We start from the raw sequence: 27,903 nt of genomic DNA, 5'->3' as shown, positions 1-27,903 counted from the left end.
CAAGTCAGTGTAAACCACAGAAAATTATCTCAGGGAAATACTGAGTCTATATTATGTGGGAAGAATATTCAAAAGGTAAAAATCGCAATTTATTACTATTTGTTAAGAGAAGACTAAGCACTCTAAGACTACTTAATCATATTATCCATGAGAAAACTAAAATTTTAGTTTTGCTTTAATATAACTTTTAGCCATAGAGAATTCACAGAATTATTTTTAATGAGCAAACCCTCAAGACTGAGTCAACTTTAATATTTGAATACATTTTACTGTTTCTCTGCAGATTCAATGGTTACAATAATTGTGTATTAGTTTTCATGGGTTGCCATAGCAAATTACTACAATTAGGTAGCTTAAAACAACAGAAATTTATTCTCTCAGAGTTCTTGAGGTTAGAGTGTATAAGTAAGGCCATGATTCCTCTGAAGCTCTAAGGGAGGATCCTTCTTTACCTTTCTAGTTATTTGTAGTCCTAGGCATTCCTTGGCTTGTGGCAGCATGATTCCAATATCTGTCAGGATCTTAATCCTTATGAATATCCCTCTCTTTTTTTTTTTATTTTATTTTATTTTTAAACTTTACATAATTGTATTAGTTTTGCCAAATATCAAAATGAATCCACCACAGGTATACATGTGTTCCCCATCCTGAACCCTCCTCCCTCCTCCCTCCCCATTCCGTCCCTCTGGGTCGTCCCAGTGCACCAGCCCCAAGCTCCAGTATCGTGCATCGAACCTGGACTGGCAACTTGTTTCATACATGATATTTTACATGTTTCAATGCCAATGAATGTCCCTCTCTTCACCTGGTATTCTTCCTCTCTCTTCTTGTAAGGACAATAGTCATAGAGCATTAGGACCCACCCTAATGATCTCATCATAATCCGATTACATCTGCAAGGACTCTATAGTTCAGTTCTGTTGGGTGCTCAGTTGTGTCTGACTTTTTGCAACCCCATGAACTGCAGCACGCCAGGCCTCCATGTCCATCATCAACTCCTGGAGTTTACCCAAACTCATGTCCATTGAGTCGGTGATGCCATCCAACCATCTCATCCTCTGTCGCCCCCTTCTCCTCCTGCCCTCAATCTTTCCTAGCATCAGGGTCTTTTCAAATGAGTCTACTCTTCTCATCAGGTGTCCAAAGTATTGTAGTTTCAGCTTCAACATCAGTCCTTCCAATGAGTCCTTCCATCTCCTATAGGATGGACTGGTTGGATCTTCTAGCAGTCCAAGGGACTCTCAAGAGTCTTTTCCAACACCACAGTTCAAAAGCATCAATTCTTCTGTGCTCAGCTTTCTTTATAGTCCAACTCTCACATCCACACATGCCTACTGGAAAAACCATAGCCTTGACTGGATGGACCTTAGTCACATGTACAGGTAGATAAAGAACACAACTCACACATAACAATCTGTTATCAGTCAGGTCAGTGGCTCAGTTGTGTCTGACTTTTTGCGACTCCATGGACTGCAGCACACCAGGTTTCCTTGTCCATCACGAACTCTCTGCTGCTGCTGCTAAGTCGCATCAGTTGTGTCCGACTCTGTGCAACCCCATAGATGGCAGCCCACTAGGCTCTGCCGTCCCTGGGATTCTCCAAGCAAGAACACTGGAGTGGGTTTCATTTCCTTATCTAATGCATGAAAGTGAAAAGTGAAAGTGAAATCACTCAATAGTGTCTGACTCAGTTACCCCATGGACTGTAGCCTCCCAGGCTCCTCCATCCAGGGGATTTTCCAGGCAAGAGTACAGGAGTGCGCTGCTATTGCCTTCTCGGTCACCAACTCCCGGAGTTGCTCAAACTCATATCCATTGAGTTGGCGATGCCATTCAACCATCTCATCCTCTGTCATCCCCATCTCCTCCTCCTCCTCAATTTTTTCTCATCATCAGGGTCTTTTCCAATGAGTCAGCTTTTGCATCAGGTGGCCAAAGTATTTGAGCTTCAGCTTCACATCAGTCCTTCCAATGAATATTCAGGACTGATTTCCTTTAGGATTAACTGGTTTGAATTCCTTGCAGTCCAAGGGACCTCTCAACAGTCTTTTCCAACACCACAGTTCAAAAGCATCAATTGTTTGGTGCTCACCCTTCTTTATGGTCCAACTCACATCTATACATGACTACTGGAAAGACCATAACTTTGACTAGACAGACCTTTATCGGCTAAGTAGTGTCTCTGCTTTTTAATATGTTGTCTAGTTTGGTCACAGCTTTTCTTCCAAGGAGCAAGTGTCTCTTAATTTCATGTATGCAGTCACCATAGGCTTCAGTGATTTTGGAGCCAAAAAAATAAAGTCTGTCCCTGTTTCCATAGTTCCCACCACCTATTTGCCATAAAGTGATGGGACGGGATGCCGTGATCTCAGTTTTCTGAATGTTGAGCTTTAAGCCAACTTTTTCACTCTCCTCTTTCACTTTCATCAAGAGGCTCTTTAGTTCTTCTTCACTTTCTGCCATAAGGGTGGTGTCATCTGCGTATCTGAGGTTATTGATATTTCTTCTGGCAATCTTGATTCCAGCTTGTGCTTCATCTAGCCCAGCATTTTGCATAATGTACTCTGCATAAAAGTTAAACAAGCAGGGTAACAGCTTTTACATACTACTTTCCTAATTTGGAACCAGTCCATTGTTCCATGTCCAGATCTAACTGTTGCTTCTTGACCTGCATACAGATTTCTCAAGAGGCAGGACAGGTGGTCCCGTATATCCATCTTTTGAAGAATTGTCCACAATTTGCTGTGATCCGTACAGTCAAAAGCTTTGGTGTAGTCAGTAAAGCAGAAGTAGATGTTTTCTGGAACTCTCTTGCTTTTTCTGTGATCCAATTGATTTTAGCAATTTGATCTTGTTTCCTCTGCCTTTTCTAAATCCAACTTGAACATTTGGAAGTTCATGGTTTGTGTACTGTTGAAACCTGGCTTGGAGAATTTTGTGCATTACTTTCCTAGCATGTGAGATGGGTGCAATGGTGCAGTAGTTTGAATATTCTTTGGCATTGCCTTTTTGGGATTGGAATGAAAACCTACCTTTTCTAGTCCTGTGGCCACTGCTGAGTTTTCCAAATTTGCTTGCATATTGAATGCAGCACCTTAACAGTATTATATATGATAGACAGAGTGCCTAAAGAACTATGGATGGAGGCTCATGACTTTGTACAGAGGCAGTAATCAAGACCATGCCCAAGAAAAAGAAATGCAAAAAAAGTCAAAATGGTTGTTTGAGGAGGACTTACAAATAGCTGAGAAAAGAAGAGATGCTAAAGGTAACCAAATGGTTAAACCACAAAAATATGATGCTCAACCACAGATGTTACATATGAAGAATGACTTTTTAACATTAGTCAGCCAGCAAGAGAATAAACGTTGCCAAGAGCTAGAAGCAAACACAAAAACAGAGAGAAAGAGAAATTTGGAAAATGTGAATTTCCACTGCAACTTGGGAACTAATGCAAAGTCCAAAGGGCAATGAAAGTGCACTGGAGATCTTTTATCTTTTAGATCATAAGGTCTATTTCTCGAGCAATTAAGCTTAATTACCTCAAGCAAGAGAGTCTACTTACACCTTGTAAACTGGCAAGGTATAACTTTCATTGTCAAAATCATGTCTCTCATACAAATATAATGAGCAAATATCAAAGATGTATTTGATTCATTAATGAGGGAACTTGTTGGAGGGTAAAGTTGATTCAGTACATTTGAGACACAGGAATTTTTCATAGTTAGTTGGAAAAGAGATGCTGAAATAAATTTGCTAAGTTAGGAACAAAATGGTTTAATGTTCTACATGTCAATAATACTTTAAATTTTGTTTATTTTTTATCAGACAAATTAATTTCTTCTCTACCAGACAACAATATACAAGTTAATAGTAAACTTAGCACATTCTAGGCAATCAGTACTAAACAGCAGTAAAAAGTGTTATTTCCCTAGAGAATTAAATAACCCTGGGTAAGCCTGTCATACAATGTTTCAGTGCAATATTAATGACACATAGTCATTTTCTGCTTCATTTCCTTGTTTGGATTATTTTTCTTAACAGATCTTTGAGATTTATTATAGAAAGAGATTTGGAAGTTTTTTAATTGAAATGAGATAAATGAATCAAATTTGGGCTTTTTATGTAAGAACAAATAGGTCTTAGAACTTTGGATAGTGATAAAGGGATTATATTACAGTGTAACTGTTTATTACTCATGATCTTTAGAGTTTATACTTACATTTGAGCAGTTTATTTTTCTTTCACTGTTTGTTTTACATATTGCTTCACAGTTTATTGCAAGTTTAGGTGTTACCCTTTGGCAATTAAAATGATATTTAAAATGACAATACTATTAAGAAAGTCAATATACATCTTTAACTTAGTTTCTGAAAATAAATATGAAAACACTGAAGAAGGTATATTAAATTCTAAACTGCTTTTGGAGTATTAGTCACATAAATTTTATTTTTGAGTCCTAATTGTGAATATAGAACTCTAAAATAATTATTTATAAGAATATAACACAAAACAATAATAAATTATTTTAATTTATGCTTTCTGTGAACAGAATGGGTGCTGGAATTCTGAAAGGGTTCAGATAAATGGGCTTCTTCTCTTCTTTTGCATCTATATCTAGAATCAGGCTTATGAGGAGAACAGAAGATATTAAGAAGAGATGGCAAGAATACACAGAAGAACTGTACAAAAGAGAGCTTCATGACCCAGATTATCACAATGGTGTGAACACTCACCTAGAGCCAGACATCCTGGAATGTGAAGTCAAGAGGGACTTAGAAAGCATCACTACAAACAAAGCTAGTGGAGGTGATGGAATTCCAGTTGAACTATTCCAAATCCTGAAAGATGATGCTGTGAAAGTGCTGTACTCAATATACCAGCAAATTTGGAAAACTCAGCAGTGGCCACAGAACTGGAAAAGGTCAGTTTTCATTCCAATCCCAAAGAAAGGCAATGCCAAAGAATGTTCAAAGTACTGTACAATTGCACTCATCTCACACACTAGTAAAGTAATGCTCAAAATTCTCCAAGCCAGGCTTCAGCAATACATGAACCGTGAACTTCCAGATGTTCAAGCTGGTTTTAGAAAAGGCAGAGGAACCAGAGATCAAATTGCCAACATCTGCTGGATAATCGAAAAAGTAAGAGAGGAAAAACATCTATTTCTGCTTTATTGACTATGCCAAAGCCTTTGATAATAATAAACTGTGTGGATCACAGTAAACTGTGGAAAATTCTGAAAGAGATGGGGATACCAGACCACCTGATCTGCCTCATGAGAAACCTGTATGCAGGTCAGGAAGCAACAGTTAGAACTGGACATGGAACAACAGACTGGTTCCAAATAGGAAAAGGAGTATGTCAAGGCTATATATTGTCACCCTGCTTATTTAACTTCTATGCAGAGTACATCATGAGAAACGCTGGGCTGGAAGAAGCACAAGCTGAAATCAAGATTGCTGGGAGAAATATCAATAACCTCAGATATGCAGATGACAACACCCTTATGGCAGAATATGAAGAGGAACTAAAAGCCTCTTGATGAAAGTGAAAGAGGAGAGTGAAAAAGTTGGCTTAAAGCTCAACATTCAGAAAACTAAAATCATGGCATCTGGTCCCATCACTTCATGGGGAATAGATGGGGAAACAGTGGAAACAGTATCAGACTTTATTTTTTGGGGCTCCAAAATCACTGCAGATGGTGTTTGCAGCCATGAAATTAAAAAATGCTTACTCCTTGGAAGGAAAGTTATGACCAATCTAGATAGCATATGCAAAAGCAGAGACATTATTTTCCCAACAAAGGTCCGTCTAGTCAAGGCTATGTTTTTTCCAGTGGTGATGTATGTATGTGAGAGTTGGCCTGTGAAGAAAGCTGAGCGCCGAAGAATTGATGCTTTTGAACTGTGGTGTTGGAGAAGACTCTTGAGAGTCCCTTGGACTGTAGGAGATCCAACCAGTCCATCCTAAAGGGGATCAGTCCTGGGTGTTCATTGGAAAGACTGATGCTAAAGCTGAAACTCCAATACTTTGGCCACCTCATGTGAAGAGCTGACTCATCAGAAAAGACCCTGATTCTTGGAGAGATTGAGGGTAGGAAGAGAAGGGGACGACAGAGGATGAGATGGCTTGATGGCATCACCAACTCAATGGACATGAGTCTGAGTGAACTCCGGGAGTTGGTGATGGACAAGGAGGCTTGGCGTGCTGCAATTCATGGGGTCACAAAGAGTTGGACACGACTGAGTGACTGAACTGAACTGAACTGATCTTAGGGGAAGAGGTAGAATCAGCATGTCAAATTTATGCTCTCGGTATGCCCGGTTCCTGAGTCTCTCTGAGGTAATTTCTGTCCATCTGCAGGTGGTTTACAGACATATGTCTAAATTTTAAATACTCTGTATCACATATTCCAGGAAGAAATAAATATTGTATCTTTTATTTATATCTGGTGGGTATCTTATCAAGTGTTTCTAATAATGTACATATACCTTTACATCTAGAAAATTAATCCCATGCAAAATAGCCAGATTTAATCTCTTTTAAAAGTAAAAATATTTGACTTTAATTGTCATATAATCATCTAAGCCTTAAGATATGCAGTTTATTATTTCAATTTTTATTGATAAGAAAATCAAAGTTAGTAATGATTAAAGGACTTACCTGATGTCACCAAACTTGTCAGTTGGATGGGGATTTCACCAGGATCTTTCTTACTATTTGCAATGTAGGAGTCTCAGGAGGTGTGGGTTCGATCTCTGGTTAGGGGAGAGCCCCTGGAGGAGGGCATGGGAAACCCACTCCAGTGATCTTGCCTGAAGAATCCCATGGACACAAGAGTCTGGTGGGCTTAGCTCCATAGGGTTGCAAAGAGCCTGGACATAACTGAGCGACTTAGGACACATGCATACTTCCTTAAATTACTAACACTTGCACCACTGTAAAACCTCTTGGAGGTTACCTCTGTTTCTGCTATTCTTAACTATATTCTTCCTGACAATATTCTATATAATAGTCAAAGATATGTTTTTAATTCCACAGTATCTAATTATATTTGAAATATGATTCAAACTGTAGTATGGCCTATAAGGCAATACTTAATTTGGTTTTTGCCTATCTAATGGTTCCATCTCTTTCATTTTCTCTTTTTTTCCACTCAAAACTCATCCTTCTCCCCCTCCCCCCTCAAAAGGACTTCTTTTTACTTCACACATGCCTTTTGGTTTCTGAACTTGCTGTTGCTTTTGAAATTGTCTCCTCCCAGATCTTTACATAACAGGCTCTTTCTAATTTCTCATCGTCTGCTTAAATGATCTTTTGACCACACTATTTAGCACAGTCCTCTGCCTCATCAATCTCCATCCAATTAGTTTCTTTAAAACGTGACATGACTCATTAATTCAACAATACTTGTTAAGTACTTATAGTGCCTAGGACTCTCCTAGACATTGGGATATGGCAGTAAATAAAGTAGACATAAATTCCTGGCTTCATAAAACATTCATTCTGGTTGGAGAAGACAGCCAATAAACAAATAAGTAAAATCAATGTTATCTCAGTAGTGATAAGTGTTATATAGAAAAAAATATATATATAGTAAGAAGACAGATTGAAGGTGTTGGACAATAGGAACAGTATGGCAATTTAAAATAGATTTTCAGGAAAAGCCTCTTTGAGAAGATGGGATTTGAGCCATCTTGAAGAAGCTGAGAAAGTGAGCTATGCTTATATTTGCAGGAAGAAAATTCCAGGTGCATGCTTTGACATTCCTGAAATATATTTACTATTAACAGTCTTTCTCCTACATTAGGCTCTAGTTCCATGAAATCAGGGACCTGTCTGGTGCTTTTTAGAGTCTAGAATAGTGTCTGCTGCATTAGATACACTTTAATATCTAACAATATTCTTCTGTTTGCTTTCAGTGCATATTTTCAGTAATGAAATATTTTTGGATTATATTTTTAACACCTAGCATATTGGATTAGTGTCATCAGGGAAATGACACCTAAACTCTTTTCCTGGTCTGACGTCTTACATATGCATTCTTATTATACTTCGGTACTCATATTGTCTTACACTTGAAAGCTTTCAAATTTCTCTGCCATTTTTCTAACCACTTATCCAGGCTCATAAAATCTCCCTAGTTTATAGTCATTAACTTGATATTTTGCTACCTGTCTAGAAGTTTAGTGTTATTTTCAAAATTATGAATCTTATTATGTATTTCCTTTATATGGCATGCATATAGATATTAAATGTGACTGGGTCACAACAAAGTGTCATCTTGAGGCCCATATATTCCTACTTTTTATCTATACTTTCCATACTAATCCATGGAAAAATGGGACTGGACCGCTAGACCTCTTAATTTCATCTTATGTTTTTCTTTGTATAGAACTTTGACAAAAACTGTGTAATTTATTTCTTTCTTTCCCTTTCACTTCCCATCCCCCAGTGTGCCAGCTTATTTCAATTTTTAATATTAATGATGCTTGCCAAATTATTCCCTCCAAGTCTCTTTCATCTTAGCCAACATTTTGATTATTCTTATACCAGGAAGTATCATGAATCCAACCAGACTAAAATTCCAGTTAGATCAAAATAAAGATTTTCAGTGCCAAAGTATTCCTACATATGTATCATAAACCTTTAATCCTCAATTTGGTTGTAGAGAAATCTGAACATCATGAAGAATACAAAGAATTGTAAATAATTTTGTTGGATTTCTTCTGACTCTCCTTTTTTAATCTTTTTAGGGGCATTTCTTGCATACCAATAATTTTCCCTTTCTTTCCCTTATAAAGGCAGCAATACTCTAATTAGGAAGCTATTTGCATTTGCTGGATCTAAATATGTCTTGGTAACAAAACAAAACAGAACAAAAATCAGACAGCTCAATTCAGAGTCTACATAAACCTGGCAAGAAGACAAATTTCCCATTTTTGCACTGAGTGAGGAACTCTGCCTTACCTGCAGAGATCTTGTCGAGATATAGCAAGTAGCTGGCAGAGCGTATGCTTTGCTGGGTGTCTTTGAGTTACCTGTGGTGCAGGGAGTCTGAATCACCCTCCCAGCCTCCTGTGCATATTTTACAGATGCTGCTATACATGCTTCCTGGAGTCCTCAGGAGTGTTTGAAATTCAGAGGCTTGGCAAGGCATACTCATCTGATGCTTGCTTATTTAATCTTGCCGAAAGGGGTGATTCTTGGAAAGTGTGAAAATACCTTACCAAGCTACATCAACAGATGTATAGTAACTGAAACTCATTTTAAATACCTAAGGGGATTCATTCTCTTGACATACATTTAACTCCCATTATGATTAATGGAAGCATTACATGATTTACAGCATGCTCCTGACTTTAGAGGGCTGATGTCTGTAGAGGAAAGAACCATCAACAGATTTATGAACTTTATTCACATTTCTACTATTGTGGAAAATAATTTCTTAGCTTACCTTCCACTCATGACTTGATTATAAGTATCACTATATTCATCCATATTGACAGAATGTCAGGGTTTGCAATAAATTAAAACAAACAAACAAACAACAACAAAAAAACTCCTAATCTAATTAGAAAATTTCAACATAAGATTATTCACTGTCAGGTATTAATGACTGTAATGAAAGCAGAAAATTTTACCTAAAGCAAATGATTAGACTCAGCAACACACTCAATGGCTTGACTAGTTTGTCTTCCCTTTCTTCTACATTAACATTTGTATGAACTTTAGCAGGAGCTACCTAATTCTTTATATATTTTTTAAACAAATAAAAAAAATTCTTTTTAAAAATACGTTAAACAACATATTTTTTATATGTTGTGTTTTTAATTCTTTTTATGTTTTTTCACGTGAGGCTTTTTCCTACACACTTATCAGAAAGCCTCTATTTGATAGTGGGCTTAGGAGTTGAAGATTGGAGTTTTCCTTGTATACATCCTGAATTTAACATATACTTTTAGTCCTGTGACAAGATGGGAATCAATAATGATTGCTCCAAAATGTTATATTTATAATCAATTAATTATTAGGTACAATTCTTGATATGTGATTAAGTAAATCTGGAATGACATCAGACTTCTTTTTTTTTTTTTTTAATTAACTGTTATAATACAGGCAAGTCCAATGACATTAGTTTGGAGAAGGCAATGGCACCCCACTCCAGTACTCTTGCCTGGAAAATCCCATGGACAGAGGAGCCTGGTGGGCTGCAGTCCATGGGGTCTCTAAGAGTCGGACACGACTGAGCGACTTCACTTTCATGCATTGGAGAAGGAAATGGCAACCCACTCCAGTGTTCTTGCCTGGAGAATCCCAGGGATGGGGGAGCCTGATGGGCTGCCGTCTATGGGGTCTCACAGAGTCGGACACGACTGAAGCGACTTAGCAGCAGCAGCAGCAATGACATTAGTTGCACTATTTTATTCATGCAATAAGTGTTTATTGAGCACCACTCTGTCTCAAGCACAGTTGTGGTACTGTAGATACATAGTGAACTAAAAAGACAAAAACTTCTGCCATTGTGGAGCTTACATTCTAGAGGCTCTATTTTAAAACATTTAATTGTTCTAATGGATCTGATACGATCATCCAGAATGGTTGTGCAGATATTACATTGTATAGCTAAAGAGAAGGAATAAATATTTATGGTGTGGGCTTCCCTGGTGGCTCAGAAGGTAAAGAAACTGCTTGCAATGCAAGAGACTTGGGTTTGATCCTTGGGTCAGGAAGATCCTGTAGAGAAGGGAATAGTTACCCACTAAATATTCTTGCCTGGAGAATTCCACGGACAGAGGAGCATGGAGGAATACAGTCCATGGGGTTGCAAAGGGCCCGACATGACTGAGCAACCAACACGCACTGCCGGGGACCAGCCCCGGCTGATCCAGGGTATTCGAAGGAGAGACGGCTAGGCGAGGGTCAGGAAACAACTGCTTAATTACACTTTAATTAAGGATACAAAGAGTTAATAGAATAAGGATAGCTCAGTGAGGAAATTCAGTGGAGAAAAGCGGCTGAAATAAGGATAGCTCAGTAGGAAAATTCAGTGGAGAAAAGAAGCTGAGTGGCTTGGTTTACGCGGAAAATCAATATAACCCGTGACACCAGGTTAGCTCTGACCACGGAGGCCGCAGGCGCCCTCTCGAATAGCGGAAGGTGCCCCACCTTAGACACCTTCTCGAGTGGGTCTTAGAAGCTCAGGCAAATAAATGGTCGCAGAGGACATCCGCGCTCCAGATGGACACTCAGCTGGAATTTGGGAGAGAGAGTGACATGGGGAGACCAAGCGTTGGTGAGCAAGGCCCGCACTTTATTTTCCAAAGTAGTTTTTATACCTTAAGTTATGCATAGAGGATAATGGGGGAAGGGGTGGAGTCATGCAAGGACAGCAGTTCCTGGTCCTAATCGAAGCCAGGCTTTCAAACTTATCATATGCAAAAGTTCAGGTGATTGACATCATCTTCTTGCCCGGAGGCCTGTTAACATTTTAAGAAACTTATTTTTCTCTAAAGGTGATTATTCCAAAGTCAGGCACCAGCCTTCCAAAAAGCATTAGACAAAGCTGCATTTTACATTTCTATACACCCATTATATCAATCAATACACTGCCAAGGACACAGTAGGTAAGGAGTATGGAGACTTAGCAGCAAACATTGGCCCAACAAGTGAAAAACCCTTCACCAATACAATTTCTAATCAATCTTTTAACTACTCAAAGGAATCTGTGTTTAGGCAGTTTAGAACATCTCCTGCCTCTCACAGTTGGGAGGCTCTGAACAATCACATGTGGCCGGAAAAACCCATTCAGGCAGGCTAGAGGATTTCCAAAGGAGTTTGTAGGTTGAAACACTGTCACACCCAGGAATTATTAACTGGAGCTGTAAGCTAACTCTCTTTTCAGAGAGAGGTAGTGGGGGACAGCCCCCCGTAAAGTCAGAGGTGTAGGTGAAAGCACAAAGCAGAAAGTAGGCAGACTCTGGTTTTGGGGGTAGATGCTCGAGAATTTCCAGGGGGACTCCTGAGGCTCGATCCCGCCTTTGCGTATGCCGAGCCTCCTTCCTCATGACCTTTGTCATGGGCGGAGTGCCTCACGCTGGCTCCCGGCAGTGATAGAATTCCAGTTGAGCTATTACAGATCCTCACTCAATATGCAATATGCCGGCTCCCAGCAATGCACTACATAAATAGTAGTTTCTAAATGCAATTTTGACCTTCCTACAGTCTCTCTGGGGCTTCTCCTTTGCTCTTGGACATGGGATATCTCCTCAAAGTCTCTCCAGCATCCAGAGATGCTTAGCGGGCTCAAATATACCTTGTGCACACCTGGACCCAGAGACCCCACAGAGATTGAGACAGACCTGTATTTGGGTGTCTCCTGAGGAGGTACGGGTGAGCAGCAGACTGCTGTGGGAGCAGAGGCTCTCAGTGCAGTAGACCTGGGTATGGCATAAGCTCTCTTGGAGGAAGTCGCCATTAACCCACCATAGAGCCACCAGAACTTACACAGGACTGGGGAAACAGACTCTGGGAGGGCACAAACAGAACCTTGTGCACACCAGGACCCAGGAGAAAGGAGCAGTTAACCCACAAAAGACTGACCCAGACTTGCCTGTGGGTGTCCAGGAGTCTCCAGAGGAGGCGTGGGTCGGTGGTGGCCTGCTACAGGGTTGGGGGCACTGAATGTGCATGGGACCTTTTGAAGGAGGCCGCTATTATCTTCATTACCTCCACCATAGTTTGGCATCAGGTCAAACAACAGGGAGGGAACATAGACCTGACCATCAACAGAAAATTGGATTAAAGGTTTACTGAGCATGGCCCCTCTCATCAGAACAAGACACAGTTTCCCCCTCAGTCATTCTCTCCCATCAGGAAGCATCCATAAGCCTCTTATCCTTCTCCATCAGAGGGGAGACAGAGTGAAAACCACAATCACAGAAAACTAACCAATCTGATCACATGAACCACAGCCTTGTCTAACTCAATGAAACTATGAGCCATGCCATGTAGGGCCACCCAAGACAGATGGGTCATGGTAAAGAGTTCTGACAGAATGTGGTCCACTGGAGAAGGGAATGGCAAACCACTTCAGTATTCTTTCCTTGAGAACCCTATGAACAATATGAAAAGGCAAAAAGATAGGACACTGAAAGATGAACTCCCCAGGTCAGTAGGTGACCAATATGCTACTGGAGATGAATGGAAAACTAACTCCAGAAAGAATGAAGAGACAGAGTCAAAGCAAAAACAACACTCAGGTGTGGATGTGACTGGTGTTGGAAGTAGGTAGGATACTGTAAGAACAATATTGCATAGGAACCTGGAATGTTAGATCCATGAAACAAGACAAACTGAAAGTGGTTAAACAGGAGATGGCGAGAGGGAACATTGACATTTTAGTAATCAGTGAACTAAAATGGACTGGAATGGGTGAATTTAACTCAGATGACCATTTTATCTACTACTGTGGGCAAGAATCCCTTGGAAGAAATGGAGTAGCCATCACAGTCAAAAAAAAGAGGCTGAAATGCAGTACTTGGATGAAATCTCAAAAATGACAGAAAGATCTCTGTTCATTTCCAAGGCAAACCATTTAATATCCCAGTAACCCAAGTCTATGCACCAACCAATAATACTGAAGAAGCTGAAGTTGAATGGTAATATGAAGACTTACAAGACCTTCTAGAACTAACAACCAAAAGAGATGTCCTTTTCTTTATAGGGGACTGGAATGCCAAAGTAGGAAGTCAAGAAATACCTAGAGTAACAGGCAAATTTGGCCTTAGAGTACAGAGTGAAACAGGGCAAAGGCTAACAAAGTTTTGCCAAGAGAATGCACTGGTCATAGCAAACACCCTCTTCCAACAACACAAGAGAAGACTCTACACATGGACATCACCAGATGGTCAATACCAAAATCAGATTGATTATATTCTTTGCAGCCAAAGATGGAGAAGCTCTATACAGTCAGAAAAAACAAGACCAGAAGCTGACTGTGGCTCAGATCATGAACCACAGTCATATTGCCAAATTCGGACCTCAATTGAAGAAAGTAGGGTAAACCACTAGACCATTCAAGTATGACCTATATCAATTACCTTATGATTATACAGTGGAAGTGAGAAATAGATTCAAAGGATTAGATCTGATAGACAGAGTGCCTGAAGAACTATGGATGGAGGTTCCTGACATTGTACAGGAGGCAGTGATCAAGACCATCCCCAAGAAAAAGAAGTGGCTACTGCTTGTGGTCCAAAGTGGACCACAAGACCACTCCCCAAGCAGAAAAGCAAAATGGTTGTCTGAGGAGGCCTTACAGACAGTTTTGAAAAGAAGAGAAGCTAAAGGCAAAGGAGAAAGGGAAAGATATAACTATATGAATGCAGAGTTCCAAAGAATAGCAAGGAGAGAGAAGAAAGCCTTCCTCAGTGATCAATGCAAAGAAATAGAGGAAAACAATAGAATGGGAAAGACTGGAGATCTCTTTCAGAAAATTAGAGAAACCAAGGGAATGCAAAAATGGGCACAATAAAGGACAGAAACAGTATGGACCTAACCAAAGCAGAAGATATTAAGAAGAGGTGGCAAGAATACACAGAAGAACTATAAAAAAAGATGTTAATGACCCAGACAACCATGATGGTATGATCAGTCATCTAGCCATCCTGGAGTGTGAATTCAAGTGGGCCTTAGGAAGCATCACTATGAACAAAGCTAGTGGAGGTGATGTGATTCCAGCTGAGCTATTTCATCCTAAGAGATGATGCTGTGAAAGTGCTGCATTCAGTACGCCAGCAAATTTGGAAAACTCAGCAGTGGCCACAGGACTGGAAAAGATCATTTTTCATTGCAATCCCAAAGAAAGGCAATGCCAAAGAATGCTCAAACTATTGCACAATTGCACTCATCTCACAGGCTTGTAAAGTAATGCTCAAAATTCTCCAAGCCTTGCTTCAACAGTACGTGAACTGTAAACTTCCAGATGTTCAAGCTGGTTTTAGAATAGGCAGAGGAATCAGAGATCAAATTGCCAACATCCATTGGATCATCGAAAAAGCAAGAGAGTTTCAGAAAAAAAACATCTATTTCTGCTTTGTTGACTATGTCAAAGCCTTTGACTGTGTGGATCACAAGAAACTGTAGAAAGTTATTCAAGATATGGGAATACCAGACCATCTGACCTGCCTTATGTGAAATCTGTATGCAGGTCAAGAAGTCACTGTTAGAACTGGACATGGAACAGGGGACTGGTTCCAAATCGGGAAAGGAGTACATCAGGGCTCTATATTGTCACCCTGCTTATTTAACTTATATGCAGAGTACATCATGAGAAACGCTGGGCTGGATGAAGCACAAGCTAGAATCAAGATTGCCGGGAGAAATATCAATAACCTCAGATATGCAGATGATACGATCTTTATGGCAGAACGTGAAGAAGAACTAAAGAGCCTCTTGATGAAAGTGAAAGAGGAGAGTAAAAAAGTTGGCTTAAAGCTCAACATTCAGAATACTAAGATCATGGCATCCAGTCCCATCACTTCATGACAAATAGATGGGGAAACAGAGGAAACAGTGAAAACAGTATCAGACTTTATTTTTGGGGGCTCCAAAATCACTGCATATGGTGAATGCAGCCATGAAATTAAAAGACACTTACTCCTTGGAGGGAAAGTTATGACCAACCTAGACAGTTTATTAAAAAGTAGAGACATTACTTTGCCAACTAAGGTCCATCTAGTAAAAGCTGTGGGTTTTCCATTAGTCATGTATGGATGTGAGAGTTGGACTCTAAAGAAAGCTGAGCACTGAAGAATGGATGCTTTTGAACTGTGGTGTTGGAGAAGACTCTTTAGAGTCCCTTAGACTGCTAGGAGATCCAACCAGTCCATCCTAAAGGCAATCAGTCCTGAATATTCATTGGAAGGTCTGATGCTGAAGCTGAAACTCCAATACCCTGGCCACCTCATGTGAAGAACTGACTTATTGGAAAAAACCCTGATGCTGTGAAAGATTGAAGACAGAAGGGGAAGGGGACCACAGATGATGAGATGGTTGGATGGCATCACCGACTGAATGGACTTGAGTTTGTGTAAACACCAGGAGTTGATGATGGACAGGGAAGACTGATATGGGGTCACAAAGAGTCAGACAGGACTGAGCACCTGAATTCAACTGAACTGGAGCTTTTCATATATGGTTGTATTCCGGAAACTGATTTTAAATCCTACATTATGTAAACAGCAGACAGAAAACTCAAAGTCCTCAAAGTCTCTCTGCTACTAGATAGGTATACCACAGTGAATCCCAAAATGAAAATGTTTTTTCCATGGGTAAATATATGAGAAATTTATGGTATTTTAACTTCAGTTAGTCTCCAAATATCTCAGAAATACTCAAAAGACTCGTTTCACCTAGTCTCTTTTCCCAATAATTTCATGATCAAAATGAAACATAAGACTTAAGAAATAGGAATAAAATACCTAGATAAGGTGCTAAATACTCAAAAGTAGATGCCACTGTCATTTTCTTAAATTGATATCAGCTGATAATCAAAAACCTTTCTAGCAGTTGTTGATTCATACACATTCAAAATGTGATTAGTAGTCTATGGAGTTTATAGGGATAAACACGACAAAACTCACATTTTAAAAACAGTGACTGTAATTGGGCATCATTTGGAAAGAGGAGAAAGCTACACACGCTTGCTCAAATTAAAAAAGTGTATTTTTTTTAAGATAGAAATTCTACAGAAATTAAAACTGAGCTTATTTGGAAGTGAGAAGTTATCAGGTAGCTATTCTGAGTCTGGAGGCTAATGGATTTTAACTCATTTTCCTTGGGCATTGCTGCTCCTATCTCCTCTGGCTGAGAGGAGGATTTTGCTCCTCTCAAAATCCTTTTTGAGAGGAGCTTTTTCAGACCCTGTTTCACCATGTGGCTGGCTCCTGCCCATATTCTAAAGATCTTACTTGTGAAGCATCTAACTGTCTGGCACTGTGTGTCCTTGATGCAAATTTTCTGGAAACAGAATATGATCAGTTCTTTTCAGGCAATTATATGTTCCAGTCTTAACTGACTAACTGTGGTCATGAGAACAGAAATATGTGTTACAACTACAGCCATCTAAATCCATCATTTCTGTCAGGATTATGAGTTTGGAGATATTCCAAGGAAATGGGTACGCTACTAGCAAGAACACTTCGGTTGGAAAATTTTATTTGCACTTGGAGGCTGACTGCATCAATACTCTTGTCCTCTGGTTTTCCACTAGGTCCAGACAATAGGTTGAACAAGCGACTGAAGAAAGGAAAAAAGAGGTTTGATTTTTTTACTCTGGTTGCTTTTTCCTTGTGAAGTCAACTTGAAGTTTCAGAGACAGAAACTAGATTGAGAGGAGTTGAAAAATAAGGACATATAAATAACAATTCAGAAATATTTTGAAGTTTAGTTTGCAAAGGAAGGATGGACAGTGTAGGCTTTAGTAATCCATAGGGTTGAGGATGACTTTTTCTCTTGTTGGCTTAAAAAGTGAGCAGTTTGGCTAGGTGTATATTTATTTGGAAGGGAATGATCTGGCAGAGAAGAAATAGACCATAATCCATAAAACAAAATTATTGAAAAGGGAATTAACAATGCATTTGTTTGCATTGTTGAAGGGATTGGAGTTTGATCAAAAAAGAAATGCTTCTCAAATAAACCTACGGAGAGTCAGTCAAATCAAGATTATATTAATTTACTCTGAATTGAATTGAAATATGTATTGTATTGAGTGGAGTTTTCAGGGTTTTTTTTTGTTGTTGTTGTTGAAGATAATCTTAATGAATTTGAAATGTGGATTTGAAAATCTATTTTTATGAGTGAATCAGTTACTGCTACTCAAGTAAACTATAGATAAAAATAAGAATATATAAACTTGATAATTTAAGCTACAGTTCTAAATCTTCCACTGTTGCCTGCATGCTAAGACACTTCAGTCTTGTTCAACTCATTGTGACCCTATGGATGTAGCCTGCCAGGCTCCTCTGCTTATGGGATTCTCCAGGAAAGAATACTGGAGTGGGTTGCCATGTCCTTCTCCAGGGGATCTTCCTGACCCAGGGATTGAGCCAGTGTCTCCTGTGGCTCCTGCATTGCAGGCAGATTCTTCACTGCTTAGCCACTAGGGCGGTCGCATCCACTGTTGCTGCTACTGCTGCTAAGTTGCTTCAGTCGTGTCTGACTCTGCGCGACCCCACATCCCTGGGATTCTCCAGGCAAGAACATTCTCCAGGCAGTGGGTTGCCATTTCCTTCTCCAATCCACTGTTGAGTCATAGGTAATTTTGAGCGCATGTGAGGGACTAAAGGGACTGACCAAACAAAATTCTATTTTGTAGAAATCTAAAGATTCACATGGGAGGCAATTCATTTTAAGAAAATGAGCTAAATAAAATGAATTTGACCTAATAAGAAAGTCTAGGGTATTAGCCCTTAGTAAAAGATGATGACTTTCACTTGTCTTTGTCTACAGCTTTCTAGTTCTATGACTGCATCGCAGAGGAGAAGAAAAGACTGGACATACCTTTCAGTGGACTCTGTGACACCTTGACACCCAAGCAGCACTGTGACACCTTCTTCATCCACATGATTAGTCAGAGATATAGGTTCATTCTAATTTTCTGAAAATTAGCATAAAATCTCACAGCTTCGTGTTATCAGGAGAGAATTTCTGAATGCTACAGGCCTGGGAACTCTGACAGAGGAAGCAGAGGCTTTTAGAAAGGCTACCACATCTGCATTCTCTTATAGAGATGCAGGGGCGGGGCTCACCAGCGCAGTGGTGCAGGGGAAGCAGGAGGATACCCTCTGAGTCCTCCCAGATGCTGTGAAATTTGGAGAATCTATGGCAGCACAAAGTAAGAGCAGCACCTGTCAGAGCAGCACAAACACTGAGCTCACTGAGCATGTCTAGGATGTCCCCTCAGAACTCTCAGAAACCACTCGCAGGAGACTTTGTAGGGGGCTGAGGAAGAAAATGTAAAAGTAATGAGTCAGAAAACAACAACAACAGAAATGAGATATTCCAGTAATGACCCTTGCAGGACTCCAGCATATCATTTATTCATACTAAAGTACTTCATGTTCAGAATGTGATAATGTATTTCAGTAAGTGGTTTATTTAATGCACAGGAGTGAATCAAGCACTGAGGAGGTCTCCTAATTATGAACCACCAAAAACTCTCGAAGGTATCAAGTAGATAAGCTTATGATTTTCATTATATACACGTGGACATTGTCTTGTTCAACCATAGCTCTGAATTAACAAAGCTATCACCAGCAAATGCTAAGCTGAGATTTTCCTTTTTTACTCCTTGAAATAATACATTTCAGGTGCCTACACATAACTACATGCATCTGTTGTTGCATTTCACATAAATTATTTTGTATCCAGTAACAGAGAAAATATATAATTAGTACTTAAAAGGCTTTAAATCAATATTGAGAAATTTGAGTTTTAAAAGCTGTAATAAAAGACCTGTTAATTATAAATTTCCTTCTCTAGAGTTGTTAGGATCTCAATTCTCCTAATCAATGTAGCTTATTAAAACTCTACCAAATTCATTGCTATATCTACCTCTATGCTTTTTGCTATTAAAAAAATTATACTTCCTGTTTGTTCAGGAACTGAGGCACCTTTGTCCTGATATAGTCCTACTCAGCGCAAAGACAGGACAAGAAAAGGTGAAAACTGATGTAGACTTCATGGGATTGTCTAAAGCTAATAATATTGGCTTTAATGAGCCGTTCAGGTGTTGCTTACATGATAATCACACATTCTACAGAGTGGTGAAAGAAAACATTGAAAGCATGGGCTCCCAGAAGAATGAGCTATGATCAGGTAGTGGTGAGTGAAGAAAAATTCTGTCAAGTGAAGTGCCAGATTAATTTGCTGGAACTTCTAGGGCAGCATCTGTCCAGGTACATGCATGAGATGAGAGACTGTCATGAAGACCAAAAGTTCATAGAGGATCAGAAGCCTGAAGTATCCAGGCTTGTTGACCTACCTCTTCCATCTCCTTAATGTCTATGATATTATTTAATACTTCAGTGAATACTGCCATTCCCTAGTCTTCAAGGAACTGTCTCTTAGAACCCACAAGACAATTCCGATATTCTCCACCCTCAGTTCAGATGAGAAAAGTCTGGCTAAAAACAAGGAGGAAAAAAAAGTGAAAGTGAGGACAAAAAATATTATTATCTGACTTTTAGGATTTGAATAAGATCACTGTTTGTTTGTTTGTTTAATCTTGGGCTAGCAAGTCTATTTAATATCATCTTCACCAGCAGGCATCAAAGCCATAGCCTGTTCCCAGCTGCCCCAGATTGGAGACCTTGGGTTACCAGAGCAAGCCCTTCACAAACCAGCTATGGGTGCTGTGATCCCTAGGGTGAGCCACTCCCAGAGTGGAGAGCCCAGTTCTGCCTTCTGCACCTGTTCACTCTTGTGGGTACCATCGCAGTATGGGGGATTCTGGGTTGCCTTGCAGGTACAGCGTGCCACCATGCAGGTCTCCTGGGCCTTGAACTTCAGTGGGGATAGTCCAGGGCGTTTGAAGAAGTGGGAGCCATCACAGAGGGCTGCTTTTTGCTGTGGCCACATACACACCACTTGTAGGTTTTCCCAGCCACCAGCTACACCTTGATGGGTGTTTTTAGGGCCACCACGGACTTGGCTGAGGTTTTGGGGAACCATTGGGCCAGCCAGGAGGTGATGCCCCCATCTCTGGTTCACCGTCCAGGCCGCCGGCCACACGGGCATCCCAATGCTGCACACAGAGCCCATGGCATGCCCAGTGCTGCCACCGCACCATGCTGGCTCCACCAAGATCACTGTTTTTAATAATGTCTTTTGAGTTACTTATAAGTGTGTGTGTGTGTATCTGCTTTTAAAACAAAACAATACATTGTGTGACTGAATAGGTCTTAGTCCATTTATTCATCTTCTTTTCTTTTATCAATAAAAATGAATTTTTTCATGAATAAGAAAAAAATCCTTTTTGTTCTAATAAAAAAATAGTGGAATGAACTTCAGTATGGTTCAGTCCAGCTGTTCTCATTGTTATCAAGATTCTGAATCTGTTTCTCTGATTTACTGTGCTCTGCTTAGTATCAATTTCATTCATAACTGGATTTATTATGACAGCATAAATAATCGCAACATTTTACTATCCAGATCAACACACCTGAAAGAACACTTTTTTTTTCCCCAGGCAAATCAAGCTAAAGTTCTGAAGTATACTATGTTTAGGCCATTTTAGGTCTCTTACCGGCCCTCTGGGCTTCCCTGGTGGCTCAGTGGAATCTGCCTGCCAATGCAAGAGACACAAGTTCCATCTCTGGGTTAGGGAGATCCCCCTGAGAAGGAATTGGCAACTCATCCAGTATTCTTGCTTGGGAAATCACATAGACAGAGGAGTCTGGCAGGCTCCAGTCCATGGGGTTGCAAAAGAGTCTGACAGAACTTAGTGACTAAACATCAACGACCTGCCCATTAATGTGACCACTTGGATAGAACAAATTATTTAGTTCTCACACCTCACTTTTGGTCATGGGGTGAAGTCTGACTCCCCATCACAGCTCCTCAGGGTAGAAGATGGATGCTGAAGAGGAAACCAGAAATAACCCATTTGTTTTATTGTTTCTTTTTCTTCTTCTTCTTTTATTTTTTAAATTTTATTTTGGTGGCACTGTGCAGCATGTGTATGATCTTAGTTCCTGGCATGGGATGGAACCTGTGCCCCTACACTGAGATCTTGGAGTCTTCACTACTAGACTGCTAGGGAAGTTCCTGTTTTATTGGTTCTTCTTATAAATCATATATCATTCTTAAAAGTGTTTATTTTACCCTGTGAAATTTTACTGTCAATATATAAAACATTTAAATTAACTGGTCAAATCAAGGACCAATTCCAGTGTCCTGATGTCTTTTTCTCCAAGCATTAAGCAGTTGTGCTAACCTTCCAGCAATATACTTCATAAAGATTTTTAACCTTTAAAAAATTATATTGCTCTCAAATCTGAAATAAGAATATATGCATACCAGAATCATCTTTCCTTATTTGACATTCCTATTGCCTTGAGATTATATCAATATGCTCTAGTGTTTCTGAAGGTTGTAAAAATTAAAATCCATACAAGAATTAAAAAATAAAAATACACAGTTAGGAGAGGCAAGAACTTAATTTGTTTAAGCTGGTTACTTTTCTCATTCTTAGCAATCTTACTAGATATTTTCTTTACTCTCTGGAATTAATATTATTTTCTTTATTCTCCCTATTTTTTATTTTGAGAAAATATTACAGCAGAATTTCATTTTACTTATTTCCACACAATGTCCACTTTTGTGCCCTGTACTTTCTACTACCATTAATTCTACTGTTATGAAGAAACTGACCAAATTTTATCACCGACCCAAAACCACACAGGTTAAAATTTAAGTAGTGATGATGTGGTGTTAATGGAGCTTGTGAATATTTATTATTGAAAGATCCAAGGTGGCTTGGCCACATGGAACATATTGTTCCTGTCTTATTCTGCACCATATGGAGAGTTCACATTTGCATTTTAACCTAATCAAATATCAAATATTAATACAATCAGGAGGGGTCTAAATATTTTGAGAGTACTGTGACTTTTTAGATTATAAATATGAATAATAGACTTGGCTAAGTTACAAAACTTAGATATAATCATAGCTTTGGGCATTTTTCTGTTTTCTATTAAAAAAGCCTTCCCTTGTGCTTGTCCTGAATGTAATTAATGTATGTTTCTAATCACAAATGTGCATAAAATAGTGAAGAAAATAGTCCCAGGTTACCAGATTTTATTTAAAATCAGTGTCTTCTTTCCTATGGAAATGTAGCATAACTGAATTTGATTAAAAATGTTCTTAATATTTTACATTAAATATCTAACAGTTTATAAACACATAAGGCCATGACCAGCTATTCTTCATTTGTATTAGATGTGTTAATGTGGTTAGTATAGATGTAAAAATGCTGATATCAGCTTATATGATAGGACCAATATAGAAGTATTTACTTTTGCAGTGCAAATGCTGTATATATTATGTGAAGTATCTTGCAGCCAATCACACTTTACTATTTTTGACAATATATATTTAAACAGTTGATGAACAATATGTCCTATTTAAGAGTTCTGAAGTTCTCTTCTAGTGAACTGTTCCTTGAAGACTGATATTGATCACCACTTGATATAGTTTAGAGTGCATTCTCTACTTATTGAGAAGACATCCAGGAAAAAATGACATATAATACAAAGATTAAGGTCACGATGCATATAGCAAAGGAATAAAGTAAAAGTGTCAGCATATTTTAGTATAAGATATAGAACATACATTGGATTTTTTAAACTTTATGGTTTTGCTTTTGGTAAACAGGGTGAATCTATCAAGGAAAAATATCTGATATAGTTTGATATACTACCTGATATAGTTTGAATAGGATATGACACACAGAGTAGGTCTCATGAAACATTTCAATTATGTTTGACATAATAAAATAAACTTACTCAGAAAACCAACCATTTTTTTCTGAATATGACAGTAAAATCCTGCTCTATACAAAGTTATTTTGTTTTGAATTGGAGAGTCTTTTTGGAACAATTAATTTTCTGCACAGTATATGCAGGTCAGGCAGCAACAGTTAGAATTGGACATGGAACAACAGACTGGTTCCAAATAGGAAAAGAAGTACATCAAGGCTGTATATTGTCACCCTGCTTATTTAACTTCTCTGCAGAGTACATCATGAGAAACGCTGGGCTGGAAGAAACACAAGCTGGAATCAAGATTGCCGGGAGAAATATCAATAACCTCAGATATGCAGATGACACCACCCTTATGGCAGAATGTGAAGAGGAACTAAAAAGCCCCATGATGAAGGTGAAAGCGGAGAGTGAAAAAGTTGGCTTAAAGTTCAACATTCAGAAAACTAAGATCATGGCATCTGGTCTCATCACTTCATGGGAAATAGATGGGGAAACAGTGGAAACAGTGTCAGACTTTATTTTTGGGGGCTCCAAAATCACTGTGGATGGTGATTGCAGCCATGAAATTAAAAGATGCTTACTCCTTAAAAGGAAAGTTATGACCAACCTGGATAGCATATTAAAAAGCAGAGATATTACTTTGCCAACAAAGGTCTGTCTAGTCAAGGCTATGGTTTTTCCTGTGGTCATGTATGGGTGAGAGAGTTGGACTGTGAATAAGCTGAACACCGAAGAATTGATGCTTCTGAACTGTGGTGTTGGAAGAGACTCTTGAGAGTCCCTTGGACTGCAAGGAGATCCAACCAGTCTCTTCTAAAGGAGATCAGTTATGGGTGTTCATTGGAAGGGCTGATGTTGAAGCTGAAATTCCAATACTTTGGCCACCTCATGCGAAGAGTTGACTCATTGGAAAAGACCCTGATGCTGGGACGGATTGGGGGCAGGAGGAGAAAGGGATGACAAAGGATGAGATGGCTGGATGGCATCACTGACTCGATGGACATGAGTTTGAGTAAACTCCAGGAGTTGGTGATGGACAGGGAGGCATGGTATGCTACGATTCATGGGGTCGCAAAGAGTTGGACACAACTGAGTGACTGAACTGAACTGAACTGAAGCAAGGTTTGAATAGTGCAATACCATATAAAGCATTTCATTTTCACTTTGGCCGTTGCTGTGTAGTGAAAAAAAAAAATGCTATTGATCTCTGGAATTTAGAAAAAAAAAAGTTAAATAATGCTAGTTGGATAAAAGCAACAAATATCTAGAAGCAGATTCACTTGAAGTTAGTAAATATGGGCTGAATTCTGGACCAAATAGACAGTATAACTAAATTCACTTGCCAACTGAATGACCACAGGAATTTTGGGCATCAACCTCTTAACCTCTTTGGACATTAATTTCCCCATCCATAAAATGGACATTATAATAATACAGCTAAATAGAGCTCTGCTTATACACAGAAAGCATTCAGTAAGCATAAGCTAGTATTTTTGACCAAGGACGTAAGAAGAAAGTTTCAGCTTTTGGTAGTCTATGTTCACAGAATTACTATTACACTGGAAATCAATGTTCTATATTTTCTTCTCAAATATTTAGAACTGAAGGAAACATAGCTTTAGTTTTGCAGTCATTTAATCTCCCAAATCTCATTATTTTAGTGGTAAAATTCTTTGCTCACTTTTAAAAACAGGTAAATAGTCAAATTTAAAATAAAATAATTGAACAATAACAACTTTTCTACATCAGAGGAGGCTACTGACTTAAGATGGTTATAAGCTTATGCCTTAAATATTATTAAAGGTATATTATGTACATTTGAAATCAAATGACAAAGTGTTAGTTATTTTGTGTATAGTCTTCTTCTCCATATAAGTTATCTTCAACTTCCCAGCTGTTATGAATTTATTCTAGTAATTAAAGGTTAACTGCTTGATAGATATGTAGAATGTTTATTTTGAAATGCCAAGTAATTACATTTCAAGATGCTTCATTAAGTTAGAGAGATGGGAAGATGATAGTCACTTTATTATTTTAAGATTACCATTGATATATAGATTGCAGCAATATGTAGGAAAACTGTTCAGGATTTGAAATAGAGGCTCAAAATAAATTTGGGAAAAATGAATTTCAGTTTAAATTGGGAATTTTAAGTTATTCTAATTAATTCCTATTTTTCATAGGGATTCTTACAACAGCTTTCACATTTTATAGTGTCCAAAACAAAGTTGATTTCAAAACTTCCACCCCTTATCTTTCTGTGCTGGTTTTAAAGTCAGGCTCTATAGGATTCACTTGAAGGGTTCAAAGAATATTGAGAAAGGATGCATAATTCCATTTAAATTAAATAATACAGATATTATTTTTATGTATATATTTATCCTAAGAGAAGACATAATAAATTTGGCTTAATAAATATAAATGACAAAAATGCCAATTCATATTGAAAAACAGTATTGAAAATCAGATTATTGTGTTTTTAAATTCAGAGATGAGGTTTATTTTAGATTTAAGTTATCAAGAGGAAAAACAAGCCCTCTTTCCTAAAGTGTCACACATTGCATAGTTTTTATTAGTACACTAGAAAAAGCATCATTTTTTTTCTTGTTTATTTATTTGAGATCCTAGCATTGAACTATATACATTGCTATGTAGAAAATAGATAGCTAGTGGGAAGTTGCTGGATATCACAGGTAGCTCAGCCTGATTCCCTGTGAGGACATACAGAAATGCAATAGGGGAAGGGAGGGAGGCTTAAAAGGGAGTGGACATGTGTATACTTATGACTGATTCATGTTACTGTACAGCAGAAACAAATACAACATTGCAAAGCAATTATCCTCCAATTAGAATGTTTAAAATGAGTAAAGTACCATTTTTAAACAAGGAATTGTATATAGATAAAATTCAATTTACTAATTTGTTCAACTTTATACATATTTTTGAGCTGCAAACAGATATACAATTTATTTTTATTATTGTAATATAATGTAATGAATGTCCTCCCTCCAAATTTGCCTGATTCAGAAAATACATCTACTTTATATGTGTTTATTCTGTTCGAAATTCATTATAGGCAAGGGAAAACTAATCATACTTCACTCTTTTATCAGATAATGGAGCCTATAATGAACTTGAGGGGGCATGAAATGAAAGTGTTATTTGCTCAGTCGTGTCCCACTCTTTGCAACCCCATAGACTGTAGTCCACCAGGCTCCTGTTGTCTATGGAATTCTTAGGCAAGAATACTGGATTGGGTAGCCATTCCCTTCTCCAAGGCATTTTCCCAACCCAGGGATAGAACCTGTATTTCCTGCATTACAGGCTGATTCTTTACCATGTAACATTGTTGTTGCTGTTGTTAAGTCGCTGCAGTAGTGTCCAGCTCTGTGCGACCCCATAGACGGCAGTCCAACAGGTTCTCCCCTCCCTGGGATTCTCCAGGCAAGAACACTGGAGTGGGTTGCCATTTCCTTCTCCAGTGCATGAAAGTGAAAAGTGAAAGTGAAGTCGCTCAGTTGTGTCCGACTCTTCGCGACCCCATGGACTGCAGCCTTACCGGGCTCCTCCGTCCATGGGATTCTCCAGGCAAAAGTACTGGAGTGGGGCGCCATCGCCTTCTCCGACCATGTAACATTAGGGACTGGCAAAATACTATACCTTGAAAAAGATAGAATGGAACTAACAGTAAAGGTGAGTGGATCTCTTTATTTACTCAGGAAATAAAGAGGTACTCAAAATACTCAGGGTTTTGAACAAAATCATATAGCTGAAAGTTACACTTTTTTTCTCTTTTTTCAGTTCTGGGAAATATGGGTAATCTCTCTGGCTTATTTCATAGAGTTGTTATCAATGTGAAGCAAATCAAATATTTGTCAAGTTGTTTGAAATCAAAGATAAGGGAAGATATTAACATGTATTTGGCTATGATCAATCACAGTTTGGATTGATCACTACAAACTGTGGAAAATTCTGAAAGAGATGGGAATACCACACCACCTGACCTGCCTCTTGAGAAACCTGTATGCAGGTCAGGAAGCAACAGTTAGAACTGGACATGGAACAACAGACTGGTTCCAAATAGGAAAAGGAGTACGTCAAGGCTGTATATCATCACCCTGCTTATTTAACTTATATGCAGACTACATCATGAGAAACGCTGGGCTGAAAGAAGCACAGCTGGAATCAAGATTGCCGGGAGAAATATCAATAACCTCAGATATGCAGATGACACCACCCTTATGGCAGAAAGTGAAGAGGAACTAAAGAGTCTCTTGATGAAGGTGGAAGAGGGAATGAAAAAGTTGGCTTAAAGCTCAACATTCAGAAAACGAAGATCATGGCATCC

The 27,903-nt window shown here is 38.7% G+C and overlaps 1 pseudogene; it reads right to left on the bottom strand.

Moving 5' to 3' along the window:
* The window catches only part of LOC129656449 (replication protein A 32 kDa subunit-like), an 82,328-nt pseudogene extending 62,221 nt beyond the window's left edge, over positions 1-20,107 (bottom strand).
* Positions 20,108-27,903: the final 7,796 nt, after the last annotated feature.

The sequence above is a fragment of the Bubalus kerabau genome, chromosome 6 (genome assembly GCF_029407905.1).
Source record: "Bubalus kerabau isolate K-KA32 ecotype Philippines breed swamp buffalo chromosome 6, PCC_UOA_SB_1v2, whole genome shotgun sequence".
Lineage (NCBI taxonomy): Eukaryota > Metazoa > Chordata > Mammalia > Artiodactyla > Bovidae > Bubalus > Bubalus kerabau.
The sequence above is the reverse complement of the archived record's forward strand: the minus strand, read 5'-3'. Positions and strand labels throughout refer to the sequence as shown.